This window comes from Phalacrocorax aristotelis, chromosome 14 (genome assembly GCF_949628215.1).
Source record: "Phalacrocorax aristotelis chromosome 14, bGulAri2.1, whole genome shotgun sequence".
NCBI lineage: Eukaryota > Metazoa > Chordata > Aves > Suliformes > Phalacrocoracidae > Phalacrocorax > Phalacrocorax aristotelis.
In genome coordinates, this window is record NC_134289.1 from 8,825,166 (window position 1) to 8,837,359 (window position 12,194).

The window sequence follows — 12,194 nt, forward strand, 5'->3', positions numbered from 1 at the left end:
CATTTAGGAAAAAGCATTGGGGTAATGGGGTAAATTGGCAGTGACATGGTCCTGAACCATCTCACATAACCACGGGCAAATTCCTGCACTTTGCAGAAGTTTTTGGTGGTGTCAGTGCCTTCTGATTCCTGGCACAGGCAGAGAATTTGAGGAAACTCCCAAGTCCTTCTCTGAGCACCAGCATGGGGAAAGCCTGGTCTCCTGTGGATTTGCATTATGCTGTTTACTGCAAAAGTCCCTTCTAGGCTTTTCACGTAGCTGGGACATTTGTGAGTGGTGAGGTCGGGTTGGTCTCTTCTCCCAATTAATAAGCAATAGGGCATGAGGAAACAGCCTCAAACTGCGTCAGGGGAGGTTTAGATTGGCTATTACGAACAATTTCTTCACTGCCAGAGCGGTCAGGCCCTGGCACAGGCTGCCCAGAGAGGTGGTGGAGTCACTGTCCCTGGGGGTGTTGAAAAAACGTGTAGATGTGGCACTTCAGGGCACGGTTTAGGAGTCCTGGGGGTGTTGCGTTGATGGTTGGACTTGATGATCTTAGAGGTCCTCTCCAACCTTAATGATTCCCTGAGTGCTCTCTATGTCCCTGAGCCAGGACGCTCGCAGGCCTATTTCTGGAACACTATTAACAACTCAATTTTTATTTGCACGGGTCAGCGGGCTCGCCCATTGCTAGGGCGGGCTGGAAGATGTGCCCAGCAGGCCCGCAGGCCCCACAGCCTCGGGAGCCCGCCATGAGGGAGCGCCCCGGCAGCCCCGCGGCCAGCCGGGCCGGCAGAGGCTCCGTGCGGTTGGCGGCCCCGAGGAAGGCGGGGGCCGTGTGGGTTTGGGCTGGGAGCTCACGTCCCTGCCCACATGAGGCGGGGGCACCGCCGGGACGCCGCCACGACCGCCCCGCTCCCCCACACCACAGCCGGGCGGAGGCGGGGGGGGCGGAGGAAGCCCGGCGCATGCGCGGCGGGGCCGGGCAGGGCGGGGCCGGGCGGGGCTGGCGGCACCTGAGGGCGCAGAGCGGCGGGGCCCTGCCCGCCGCGGGGACAGCGCCGGACGGACGGGCATCGGCCCGGCCCGCCGGTGAGTGCGGCGGCCCCTCGCTCCCCGCTTCCCCTGGCGGCGGGCCGCGCTCCCGGGGCTCTTCTCCTCTCCCCTTCTCGGTGGTTAGGGGCCTTGCCCTTCCTTTCGCCGTCCTCCCGCCGGGGCCGGCGCCTCGGGCGGGGGATGCCGCGGTGCGACGGGCGGCTGGGGCAGGGCGGGCGCGGGGCGGCCTCCTGCGCGCCCCGCTCGGCCCCAGCCATCACCCCTGGGGCGGCCCGAGCGCCGGCCGCGGCTCCCGCAGGGCCGCTGGCTGCGGGCCCGGCCGCAGGTGCGGCCTCCCCCGGCGGCGGGGCTCGGGGCCGGCGGCGGGGCCAGCCGCGCCGCGGGTGGAAGGCGGGCTGGGGCGGCGGGCCCGGCGCTGGCTGCCGCCCTCCGGCCCCGCTTTGCGGTGCCTTATGCGCTTCTTAATTCCTCGTTTGCTGAGACGTACCTGTGCGTGTGGGAGGAAACGGCTGCCGAAAGCCCCGGTCGCAGGGCTCTCTTTATAGCTTCAAAAAGGGGAAGAAGCAAAAGCACCCGGTCTGTGGTTGTTCAGAGACAGCGGTTTGAGAAAATAGGTGGAATATCTGCTTTAGCTGTAATCTGTTCAGATTTTGCTTGTAACAACAAGGGAACGTTATGTGCGTAATGATGATTTTGCTTTAATAGCACTAAGAGTTTGCTCTCGTCATCCAGAGTCCTCTGCGACATAGCGTTCTGTCAAATGTACTTTGACACACAATGAAACAGAGGCAACTTCGGCCTTTAACTTTGCGTGGAGGAAATAGAGATGTTTATCTTCAGTTAAAAAAAGCAAATGTGAATGGGAACTTCATGCTGTAGCGGAGCATTAGTGCCCAGGCCAGACAACAAATTAAGGTAAGGGCTGTAGGTGTGGTACTCCCTCTGGTACGTCACATAAAGGTGTTTGCCAGTTTTCAGGGGAATTGGTTTAACTTGTAGGATTGGTGCTTCGTATTAGTAGCAGGTTTGTTCCTGGTGTTCTGGGATTTGAGCCTTGATGTGATGCAGAATAGAAATATTTGTTATTAAGTTACTAAAAGCTAAATGAAGTTGGATCTAAAGTCTCATTATGCTCTTATAACTGAGAACCACTCTAAGTGTTCTCTGAAACTTTAAAAATATCTCTTCTGGAGTAGTCAAAAGCAAAACTCTTCATCATATTTGTATGAGGCAGTAAATACTTAACAGTTTGTGGTGATACTGAGTGAAATTTGGTGGATATTTTCTCATGTATATAATGATCACATAACTCTCAATTGTGTGGGCCCATTTTGAATTTAGTGCCTCCAAGCTAAAGACATAAATGCTGAACAATTGAAACATTAGCAATAACCAGTTGCCTAAATGTTAACCAGGGATCTACATGAATATATACTTTGCAGAAGAAAAAATGTTTGTGAAGTCAAAGTTTAATGTCTCCTCACAGTTAGTACTCTTCATTATAGAAACCTCCACATTTGGGCTTCAAAAGCTGCTGAGTTGTGTCTTCTAATTGTAGAGTTCCTTAAACAGTAGAAATGCTTCCAGCTTGGAAGCATTCTATATTTGATATTTTTGACCACTATAACACCTTGTGTTTTTGAACTGAAGTGATAGAAAAAATGAATATTAATGACCTCAATTAACATAATGATCTCATTTAATGTATTGTTACATTGATGAGTAATCCTGTTTAATGGAACTGTTCGTGTAAAAGCTTGCTGGAGTAAAACCTATTACTTCTGGACCTGATCACCCTTTAAGAGGGGTTGGTTATTTGGAATAAACCAGTTACAAAGATGTGTTGGCACCAGCTCTCTAGATAAAAAGCCATCGTACCATCAGTCTTCAGATGAACATTGCTTGCCTAAAATTGTTAGAAAGTGCAGATCTCTGAGAGAGAGATGAAGGAACAAAAAGTAGCCAGTTGCGGCTGTGGCGCTCTTTTAGCCACTGTTTGGAGGTGTAAACAACAGCAGCATCTTCTTAATTAGAAGCTTTCAGGGAGGGTTAAATTCCTTGCCAACAGGGATGCTAAGAAGATCAAAATACTAATGGTGCTTTCGATAATTAGGTTTAAAACCCTGTATTGTGTTTCAATTGGAGCAATAAATAAAAGCTTATGTAAATCTCTGGGTACCTGAACACACATATATTACAATAAAATCCCAACAGCATTAAAATAATTATTCCAAAGATGAAGTTTAGCTAGTCAGCTGGGTTTTTGCATGTCTTTGTACCTCTGGGACACATACTCCAGCTCAACTCTTAAACTTCTATCAAATGGGTGCATTTTGGAAGACATTCTGAGAATCTTGTTTCCTCCTTGATCAATAGTAGCTTGATTTGTAGAGATCTGGACTTTGCTTGCTAGCTATCCTCTATCTCTTCTAAAGAGAGGATTCAGCTGCTGATAATATCCTACAATAGGTGGACAAGAAAGTCTTCTCAGGGTGGGAGATGCTTTTCCGTCATCACATGGGGAACTGGTGTCACAAGTTCTCGGTAAAATGCCTTTTTCACTAGAGATTGCTGGAGCACTTAGTCCGTGATGACTTGAGGTAGTCTTCTGCAGAGTGCATTTTAATGGCTTTGACAGAAGCAGAAGTATGGTTAATATTGGCCAGGTTCTCACTGCAAGAAGTCTTGGTTTCTTAGCCAGAGGAAAATAGCCGATAAGGCTTTACTTTTATGTGGTGGTTGGACGAGTCATAGGTCTGGAATAACCCTTAAATTGCAAACAATTTCTGAATTTATTCCCTGAAGCAAAAGAACTCTTATGCTTTTAGCCTAATTAGCCCAGATGGCTTGTGACACACAGCACAAGTTAAGTGGCATGTCATGGGAGAACTGAATATCCTGGGTTCTCTTGACTCAGTAATATCAAGTGTACTTTGAGATGGAGACTCGAGGGTCTCTGTTAGAGAGATGTAGAGATTCTCACTGCAATGTCAGTTCGTATGGTACTACAACTCGCATTCTTTTTGTGAGTCATATTAACGATAGGTTTTACTTACATGGGTTTTTCTGGTTTTGTACGATGAAATTATTACATAGACTTGTTGATCAGTATTTTTGACGATTTGGGGGAAGCTATGGCTTTTATCTAACCTTCATCTCAGTAAGGGACACTTGTATAGGTGGAAACTTGACAAAGCCAAAGCTGCTGCTGTTAGTAGCAGGAGACTTGAGGAAATGAGCAGAATCTTTCATCTTGCATAGCCTGGTCCATCAGTAAGCAGACTTAAAAAAAAAAAAAAAATCCTAATCCCTCTCTGTGTAAATTTTTCAGTCATGAAAGCTCTCTGAAATGGTAGTTTATAAAAATAACACTTTACCATGACTAAATTCAAAATCTTGATTAAACAAAAAAATGATACCTATCAGCTTCCTTTAAATTCAAGTAAAATGTGAGTATAGATGACTGTCTGTGTAATTCTGTAAGCTAATGTGGGAGAAACTGATCCTGTGGACAAACTGTCGCTAGTAACTGAAGTTACATATGTCAGTTTCTTAGAGTCCTTTTTTTTAATTGCAAGCATATGAGAATATAACAGCTGTCTGTCTTTTAGGTTGTAAAAAAATGACATTGATAGGTGTTTTCAGATGTAACTATTTATGTTTATGTATCAGAAAATCAGTAAGAAAATATAAAGCAAACTTTTAAAATACTTTGAGAAGGCTGCCAGTCTGTGGTTAAAAACATAATGATATCTGTTATCCTGTGGCAAACTTCCTAAGTTGTTTGGTACTGGAATATTTTTAGAGAGTTTAGTTTTGAGATTGGGAACTGATTTATAGCCATGGAATCACAGACAGAAGCTGTAAGTGTCTGGCACTAGTGAGATGAAATTCAGTAGCAGGGAAGTGGCACTTTTAAGATGTGGTTCAAACAGAAGCAAATTTCAGCTGAAAGCTCTAATATGCCAGTGTATGGCTGCAGTATTTTTGGTTAAGGGTGGATGTTGAAGAGGAGTCAAACTTCAAAGAATACAAGTAACCCAGTACCTTCTTGAAAGCACATAGAAAACAAACTGATAGACGTAATGGTATGTTTGGTAGCAAGGAGAACAGAAATTAGTGGCCAGTTCTTGCAGTGTTTACAAGTAGTTTTCCTTGGGAATCTGTTCAAGGCAATGAAATAATCTTTTAAAGAATTAATAGGAGGGCTCTAGAACTCCTTGCTTAAGGCAGTCGTGGATGGAGAAAGTTTGGGGGCTCAGGGATAGATTGGACAAGATTGTGGAAGAGAGATCTGTGGAGGGTTCCTAAACAAACTACATCAAATTCAAGAAATCCTATGAACTGAAAGCAGTTGAAGGTTGAGGTAGTCACATTCTGTGCTTGCCCTGTTCATCCTCTTCCTGCTGCATGGTGTTTGTTTGTTTTTTAAGGCTACCGCAGGAGACAACATAACTTCTTATTCATTTCCTTCAAAATAAGATTGACTGCTGGAACTGTATGGCTGAGCTGGAGAATTCAATCTGGACAGTTGAATTGCCATGATCCAAACCCAGAGAAATAGGATGATTTATATAATATTACAAGCTTATCCAAGGTTCACTTGCTCTCTTTCCTAAGAGAAGTTTTAAAGATTTTCTTTGTCAGTCCTTTTTCTAGTGTGGTTTTTTTTTTTAATCCATCAGTGGCTGGCTTAACTATATGATTTAAAAAAAAAAAAAATAGCAATGGCTTGATGTGTTCTTGTCTCAAGGCCATGATCTTCTGACAGAAGCTAAACTATGTTAAAATAGCATTGGCAAGATGTAGAAGAGAAATTCCCAGAACTATTTTCTTCTGTCTTCCTACTGCTTCATCTTGTCTAGTCTCGCTTAACTATCACCGGTGAACCTCTTCAGGCTTACTGAGGATATCTCAGTACCAGTGAGTCGATGAATTACATGCAGTCTCCTTCAATCATCTCTGCTTGTCATTCAGCTTGACCTACAACTAGAATCCTTATTCAGGCAGCAGTAGAAAGAATGAGCATGTGTGACTGGAGCGGGGAGAAAAACATCTTGTGTTGGTGGTAAGCAGAGCCTTGTTGCCAATTTAAACTAACAGGAATTGTTAAGATACCTACATAGATAAACTGTTCAGTGGTGGTTCAGGTGGTTAGTATCATTTCTGTCATTAGTCATTATATAATCGATACAAAAACATACTGAACATTATCTGTTTGTACCACCATAAGTGGTTTTATCTCAAGGCAGCTCAGTGTTCTTATATGGAGAAGGCACATTGGATGAATAGACAATCTAGAGGGGTAAGATGGACAAGGTGGCAGTCTAAAAGGGATAGGTCCATTTATAATCAGTTGCATTCAAAGTTTCACTTGGTTTCCAGCCTGCCTGTTCTTATCAGCAAGAAAATCCTGCTCCAGGTAGCATGCATTACTGAAGTTGCAGAAACTGGTAACTAGAAGCTGACTCTTTAGTTTGTTACTGAAGCAGTGGTGAAGTAAGTATCTCCTACTAGAGTTACAGACAGGAGTGGCGTGTTTGAATCATTTGGTGACAGTGGATAGTTCTGAGGGAAAAGGGAGGCTCCCTTTTTTTTTCAGTGAAGTGTTTGCCAGACAATAGCAGGTAATTCCTACTTGTTTGCAGAATGACATTGCTTTTATGTCTGAACTTGGAGATGGATTAATCTGTCTTGTAAGAATAAGTTCAGAAAAATGGAAATAACCAACAGGAAATGCTGTTGCTGAAGGAATACCATCAGCAAAAGCAGTTGCCTGTTTCTGCTGTCAGTTGCATCGATGCTGACATAATCACAAAATCTTCAAAAGGAGAGATTGAGATCCACCATTTCATTTCTAGAAAGCTTGGTTTTTAGGCCATGATGTTTGGGGTTATTCAGTAATTCTTAACTACAGCATAAACTTCAATTTGCCATAAACAGTGATGTCAGCTTTAAAACTTTTCTGAAAGACAGCTATTTATGTCAAATAGGAAAGATCAGAGTTTTTCCAATATGTGTGTACACGCACATATACACAATTATGGATTATGTTCCAGGACAGAAACCTTGCCAAATACAAGCAAGTGTTAAGACAGCGTGAGAGAGTAACCTAGATATAGATGCGCTGTATAATTGCAGTACTTCGGTGTGTGTGTGGAAATAATGCTCAAGTAATAAAATAGTTCAGTTCTTTTCTTCTCTCTAGCCATACGACTTTCTTTAGGTTGCAGAGCATTCGATCCGTAAGGCAGACAGATAGTGTATGTCTCTTCCTAGTTTGGTTTTCTCCTTTCTGTTTATCATCTTTGCAAATTTGGTAACAATTTAAACTGAATAATGTCATCAAAGAATTTAAGCAAATAAGGACTCTCTGTATCTCTTAACCAACCAAGATTTTGAGAACAATACATCTTTTGCAACTTAAGAGCTGTTAAGCTACCTGGCTGAAGCAGCTTGGTCTGTGTGACTCGCTCACGGAGGTTGAATCTGTTGAATTTGTTCTGGTCACAGAAGGCTGTTCCATGTGCAACGTAGCAAATGAAGTAATCCACATTATTTAATTCCTTCTAGCAGGAGTGTTAATGCATTGGATCTAGGTATATCAGCCATGATTATGTCAATTTTTTCTGCTTCTGATTTATTACAGCTGTTCTTGGGGTCAGCACACTTAATGTAGTGTTTTTTATCAGCTGTGCCTTGTGTTCTCTGGATTTCCAGTGAAAGCCTTGCTATGTTCTGGATCTTGTGTTTGGAAGAGTTGGTTATGCAGAAAGTGCACGGTGTTTATATTTGCAGGTACAGTGCTGGCATTGCTAGTTCAGGTTTAACAAGGTACGACTGCTATGTTTGGATGAGTGATTGGAAGAGTGCACAAAAGTAAACTGAAGGAAAACCTAATGTCCGTCGGTGTCTGAGCCACCTTCAGTTCTTACTAAAGGCATTTTCCAGAGCTTTGACAAAGTCAGAATAGACCTATGTTTTATCTCTGCTGTGGCAAGAAGAGTAGATCTTTTGAAGAAGGAAATTGACGACTTCCTCCAAGAGGATGCATCAGATGATTAGCAGATTCAGAGAGGAGTTGTGCCTTTGCAATGCTTTATTCAGCTTGCTGGCTGACCCCATCCCTGCGAACAGCTAGGCATCAGCACTAACGCAGGGAGGTGTCGTTGCATTTCACGTCTCGTTTATGAATGAGCTGTGATAACCTGTATTAACATTTAAGGGGCATGTGAAAGTACACTGTTTCAAGTCTATTTCTTCCTTTTTGCAGGCCCTTTTATTGGGAGTAATATATCCCTACCCCCAAGTATCTTCTATCTTATTTTCTTTGTCCTGAAGCTGCTCCCTTGCTGCAGCTGGCTAAGCAACTGGACTTTGACTGCCCTCTGCCTTATTAGACATGTTGTAAGAATGCCAAAAATCAGGGAAAATTTACATATTTGAGAAACCTTAGCAAAGGCATTATTTTAAGTTAAAATTTGAGTGACTTTCCCCCCCTCCCCCAAAAAAATCTTAAGGGTTTTTATGATAACTCAAATCCTGTTTTGTTTCAACCTTTCAGTTAGTTTGACGTAAAAATTTGGGTTTTAAAATGTATAGTCTCTGTTCTACTAATATGCGAAGCACAGGTGGGCAAACTATTACAAAGCATATATTTCTGGGCAGATAGCACTTAGCCCTTTTTCTTCCTTGAGGTGCCCAATATTCAATGTAAATAGCATTAATGGTAGAATGAATTGAGAGTGTGGCCGTAAGGCACGTGAATGGAGTTTTTGGTTCTGAAAGTGTTCTGGTAGCTTTCTTCTACAAAATAGAGCTGCATTTCCCTGTTTGTTTTTCTCCAGTAAGTGCTTGGGTTCTCTACCCTTACAAAGCATTAGGAAACCATATTCTGATGGATAACTACAGTGCTTTTAAAGATTGCAAGGAAAGCAATGTCTTTTTGTTGTATTGACTAAAGATACCCTTCAATGTTAGAAATACGGAAGCCCCAATCTCTTCAGGATGTTTTTTGCGCTCTCCTCCTTTTATCTCTATTTGTTATCACGCTCTGCTTATACTCCTTGACCTAGTGTGTTCTGACGGACAGTAAATAAAATTCAGCATAACAGCAGCTTGGATAACTGGTTTGCTTGGTGTTTGATAGACCAAACTTTACAAGCGGATAGAACGCCAGCATACCTAAGTATGAGGGAGGAAGAATAGAAAAGGACATATCTCTAAGCTCTCTGAGATCGGAGAACCGAATCTGACAACTTTGAACACAGAATAACAAAATTATTTCAGAGAAACATAAAAATAAGCATTAAGTGTCTTGGAATTTTTTACTATAAGACTATAGTACCGTCAAAAGGCAGACTCTCAGGGATGCTAGTATTAATCGCTGTGCAGTTTGGACATGGTCAAGGGAGAGACACAAATTCATGGATACCTTCATGAAGCATTGGGACTTGATTCAAGAACAGAGTTGTTTTGGAGACACTGAGGACAGGAGAAGGCAGGCAGGCAGGCTTGGAGGATTTTACTGCAGATATGATAAATCTTATTGTATCTTGGAGCTGAGAGAAGTCTTTTTTTGTTTGAGCTGGAGCCAGTCTGTGCAGGCTGAAAAAAACACAAAAGGATCTGAGACAGTTGTAAATACTCAGAAGTTCAGTCTCGGAGCCATCAGAATTTCTAGTTGTATTCTGACTCAATTTAATTTGTAGAACATGCATGATTTCTTCAGCATTCATCACCTTTGATTCCTCAGGGCTTGTCCTGCTCAGAGCAGGTGTTTGCCAGCTAGATCTCCTGCCAGTCCCTCCCATTCTGTTAAGCTCCCATGGTCGTCTTAAAGCTGCAAAGTGACTTGCAGCCATGCTCCCCATCCTGCAGAGTTCCGAAGTACTTGCTAAAGAAGCCGTTTGCTGTGGCTGTTGCAGGGGCCTCCCTGATTTTTTGCTTATGTTATTCAGCACCTCCCTACGCTGCTAGAAATAAGGTATTTTCACATAACTGCCCTAATGCATTTTTAAGAAAAATAGTTCTTAAGTTATGCTTAAGTTTCACCATGTATCAGTGATGAAAAGATCTGCCTTCTGTGTGTCCTGAACAGAAAAATAAATAGAGGCTGTTGTGTTAAAACCCAGCGGTGCACAGAGGTTGTTTTTATGAGCCACATGCAGTGGACAGAGTTGAAATACATGTGCACTTAAATTCACAAAGGCCAGGTAGTATATCTAGATTCTGCAGATAATAATTAGAAGTAAACTACTGTCTTTTTTAAATTGGCTAGTTTGTATCTTTTCTGTGTGTGTGTGTGTGTGTGCGCGCGTGCGGAGGGTATCTTAGTTTTGGTGAATGTCAGAGGGAAGTTAGGAACTGCTGTCTTGAAGCGTGTCCGTAGCACCTTGAAGAGCTGGTCTTGTGTCTCGGATTTCAGCAGGGCTCTCCTGTTAGAAGCGTGGTGTAGAAAACAGGATATAATTGTTAGTTAAGGTAGTAGATTGTGCCTGCCTCAGGCCATCCCCTCGCGCCTGCCGTTTGTCCTTCAGTCCCGAAGGGTGTGCTTCACTGATTTTCAGCACTGCTTGGGCAGTAGTTACTAGTTGTTTTCTCTGCCCTAATGCAATGCTGTGGCCAAGTAAACTTTTCACTAGAGGAGATAATTTAGGTTACCATAGGAGGGTCATTCTCACCTTCATGTCTGCTGTTTGTATACTAGAAATCTGCTTTGGTTTTCTAGGGTACATAATGAAGGTCCCTGGAAACTCTAGCACCATAAATTTGGCAAGATAAATATGCCTGAATGTTGGTAAACTGCTGCTTCACATCACCTGTCACTGAGCCAAACAGGTAGAATTAGATAGTATCTTAATTCTTAGGCCTTCTGCAGAAGGCAAATAATAGGTGATAAGGTCTGGCTTGGCAAACGTGGTCATTAAACTTCATTGGCTTCAGTAACATCCAGCACATGATGGCAGAAATACGAATAATTCATTTATTCAGAGCTTTGCAGCAGTTGTTCTGTCAGTCTGTCCACACCAAATGCCAAAAACAATTGACAGATTAATAGTTGGTGTTTGCTGGTATATGAATACTGACGGACATAATGTTTCTGGGTAGGTAAGGAGGCTTGTGTGCTGCTGTGGCGGCCAGCTTCTTACACACTGACAGGAAAGCACGATTTTTGTTATCCAGAAGCAGCGAGGTGGTGTTGACTATCTCAGTTTTCCAGCACAATCCTGATACACAAACCTATGTTTACCTCTGCCTCAAGAAAACAATTCTTCACACTGGGAAGGAAGTTCCTCTTAAGAAAAGCATCTAAGTTAGCTACTCAGTATTTCTATTTCTTATTTAGGTGGTCTTAAAATTGAGAAGAATAATGAAACATACATTTGAAACTGTTGGCATAGCAATAGTTCTGCAGAATTGCTCTCGTCTGTCACCAGTCTGTCAGATACGTTTCATCTGGCAGCTGTTTATTCTACACAGTATGACTGTAGGAGCAGAATTTGGTCCCACTCAAAGTAATCTGTTTGGAACGTGAAAATGCTGTTAGCTGGCATGATGGCATGGATCACAGGGATTGCAATATTTTAAAGGTGCCCAAACATTGGAATGTATGAACCTGCTGTAGTACTAATTCAACAACATGTAGGGCAGAGTGTTAGATGCAAAACCAAACTTTGCTGAGAAGCATGTATATAGGCAACTGTTTTCCTGATGTTACTGAAACAGACTGGAAATGAAATAAAAGTGAATGTTGTGTCTGCTAGTTGAAAGTAACATCAGAGGGTCTTGTCGAGGTGTAAATAATCCTATACAGAAAGCACAACAGAGCAAGAATGAATATCCTTTTGCTTATCACCAGGGTCTTGAATATCCTTGAAGGTAAGGATGTAGCAGCTTTTCAGTTAGTTCAGATTATACTTCAGAGAGGGTTTGTAAGTTTTAAATCCTTTTCCTGGATCATTATGTAAGACTAGGCTCTTTATAATTAGTTTAATCCCCGATTAGGCTTGTGTGCACTAGATATGTGCTTTGCCTTGGGAAATACATTAAGGCTAGTTTGCCCAAATACCTGTTTAAAAAAAAAATTCATAGATTGCAGAAGTCTAAAAATATTTTGAATTACTATGTAATACAGCAGAATGCGACTTAAATTA

The 12,194-nt window shown here is 42.7% G+C and overlaps 1 protein-coding gene across 11 annotated transcripts in view; it reads left to right on the plus strand.

Annotated features, from left to right (window-relative positions):
• Positions 1-965: 965 nt before the first annotated feature.
• Positions 966-12,194, plus strand: part of CCSER2 (coiled-coil serine rich protein 2) — a 75,116-nt gene continuing 63,887 nt past the window's right edge. For all 11 annotated transcript variants that reach the window (XR_012663171.1, XM_075109809.1, XM_075109814.1 and 8 more), the window contains exon 1: positions 966-1,074. The gene's annotated coding sequence lies outside the window, so the exon portion shown is untranslated. The remainder of the gene's footprint in view (positions 1,075-12,194) is intronic.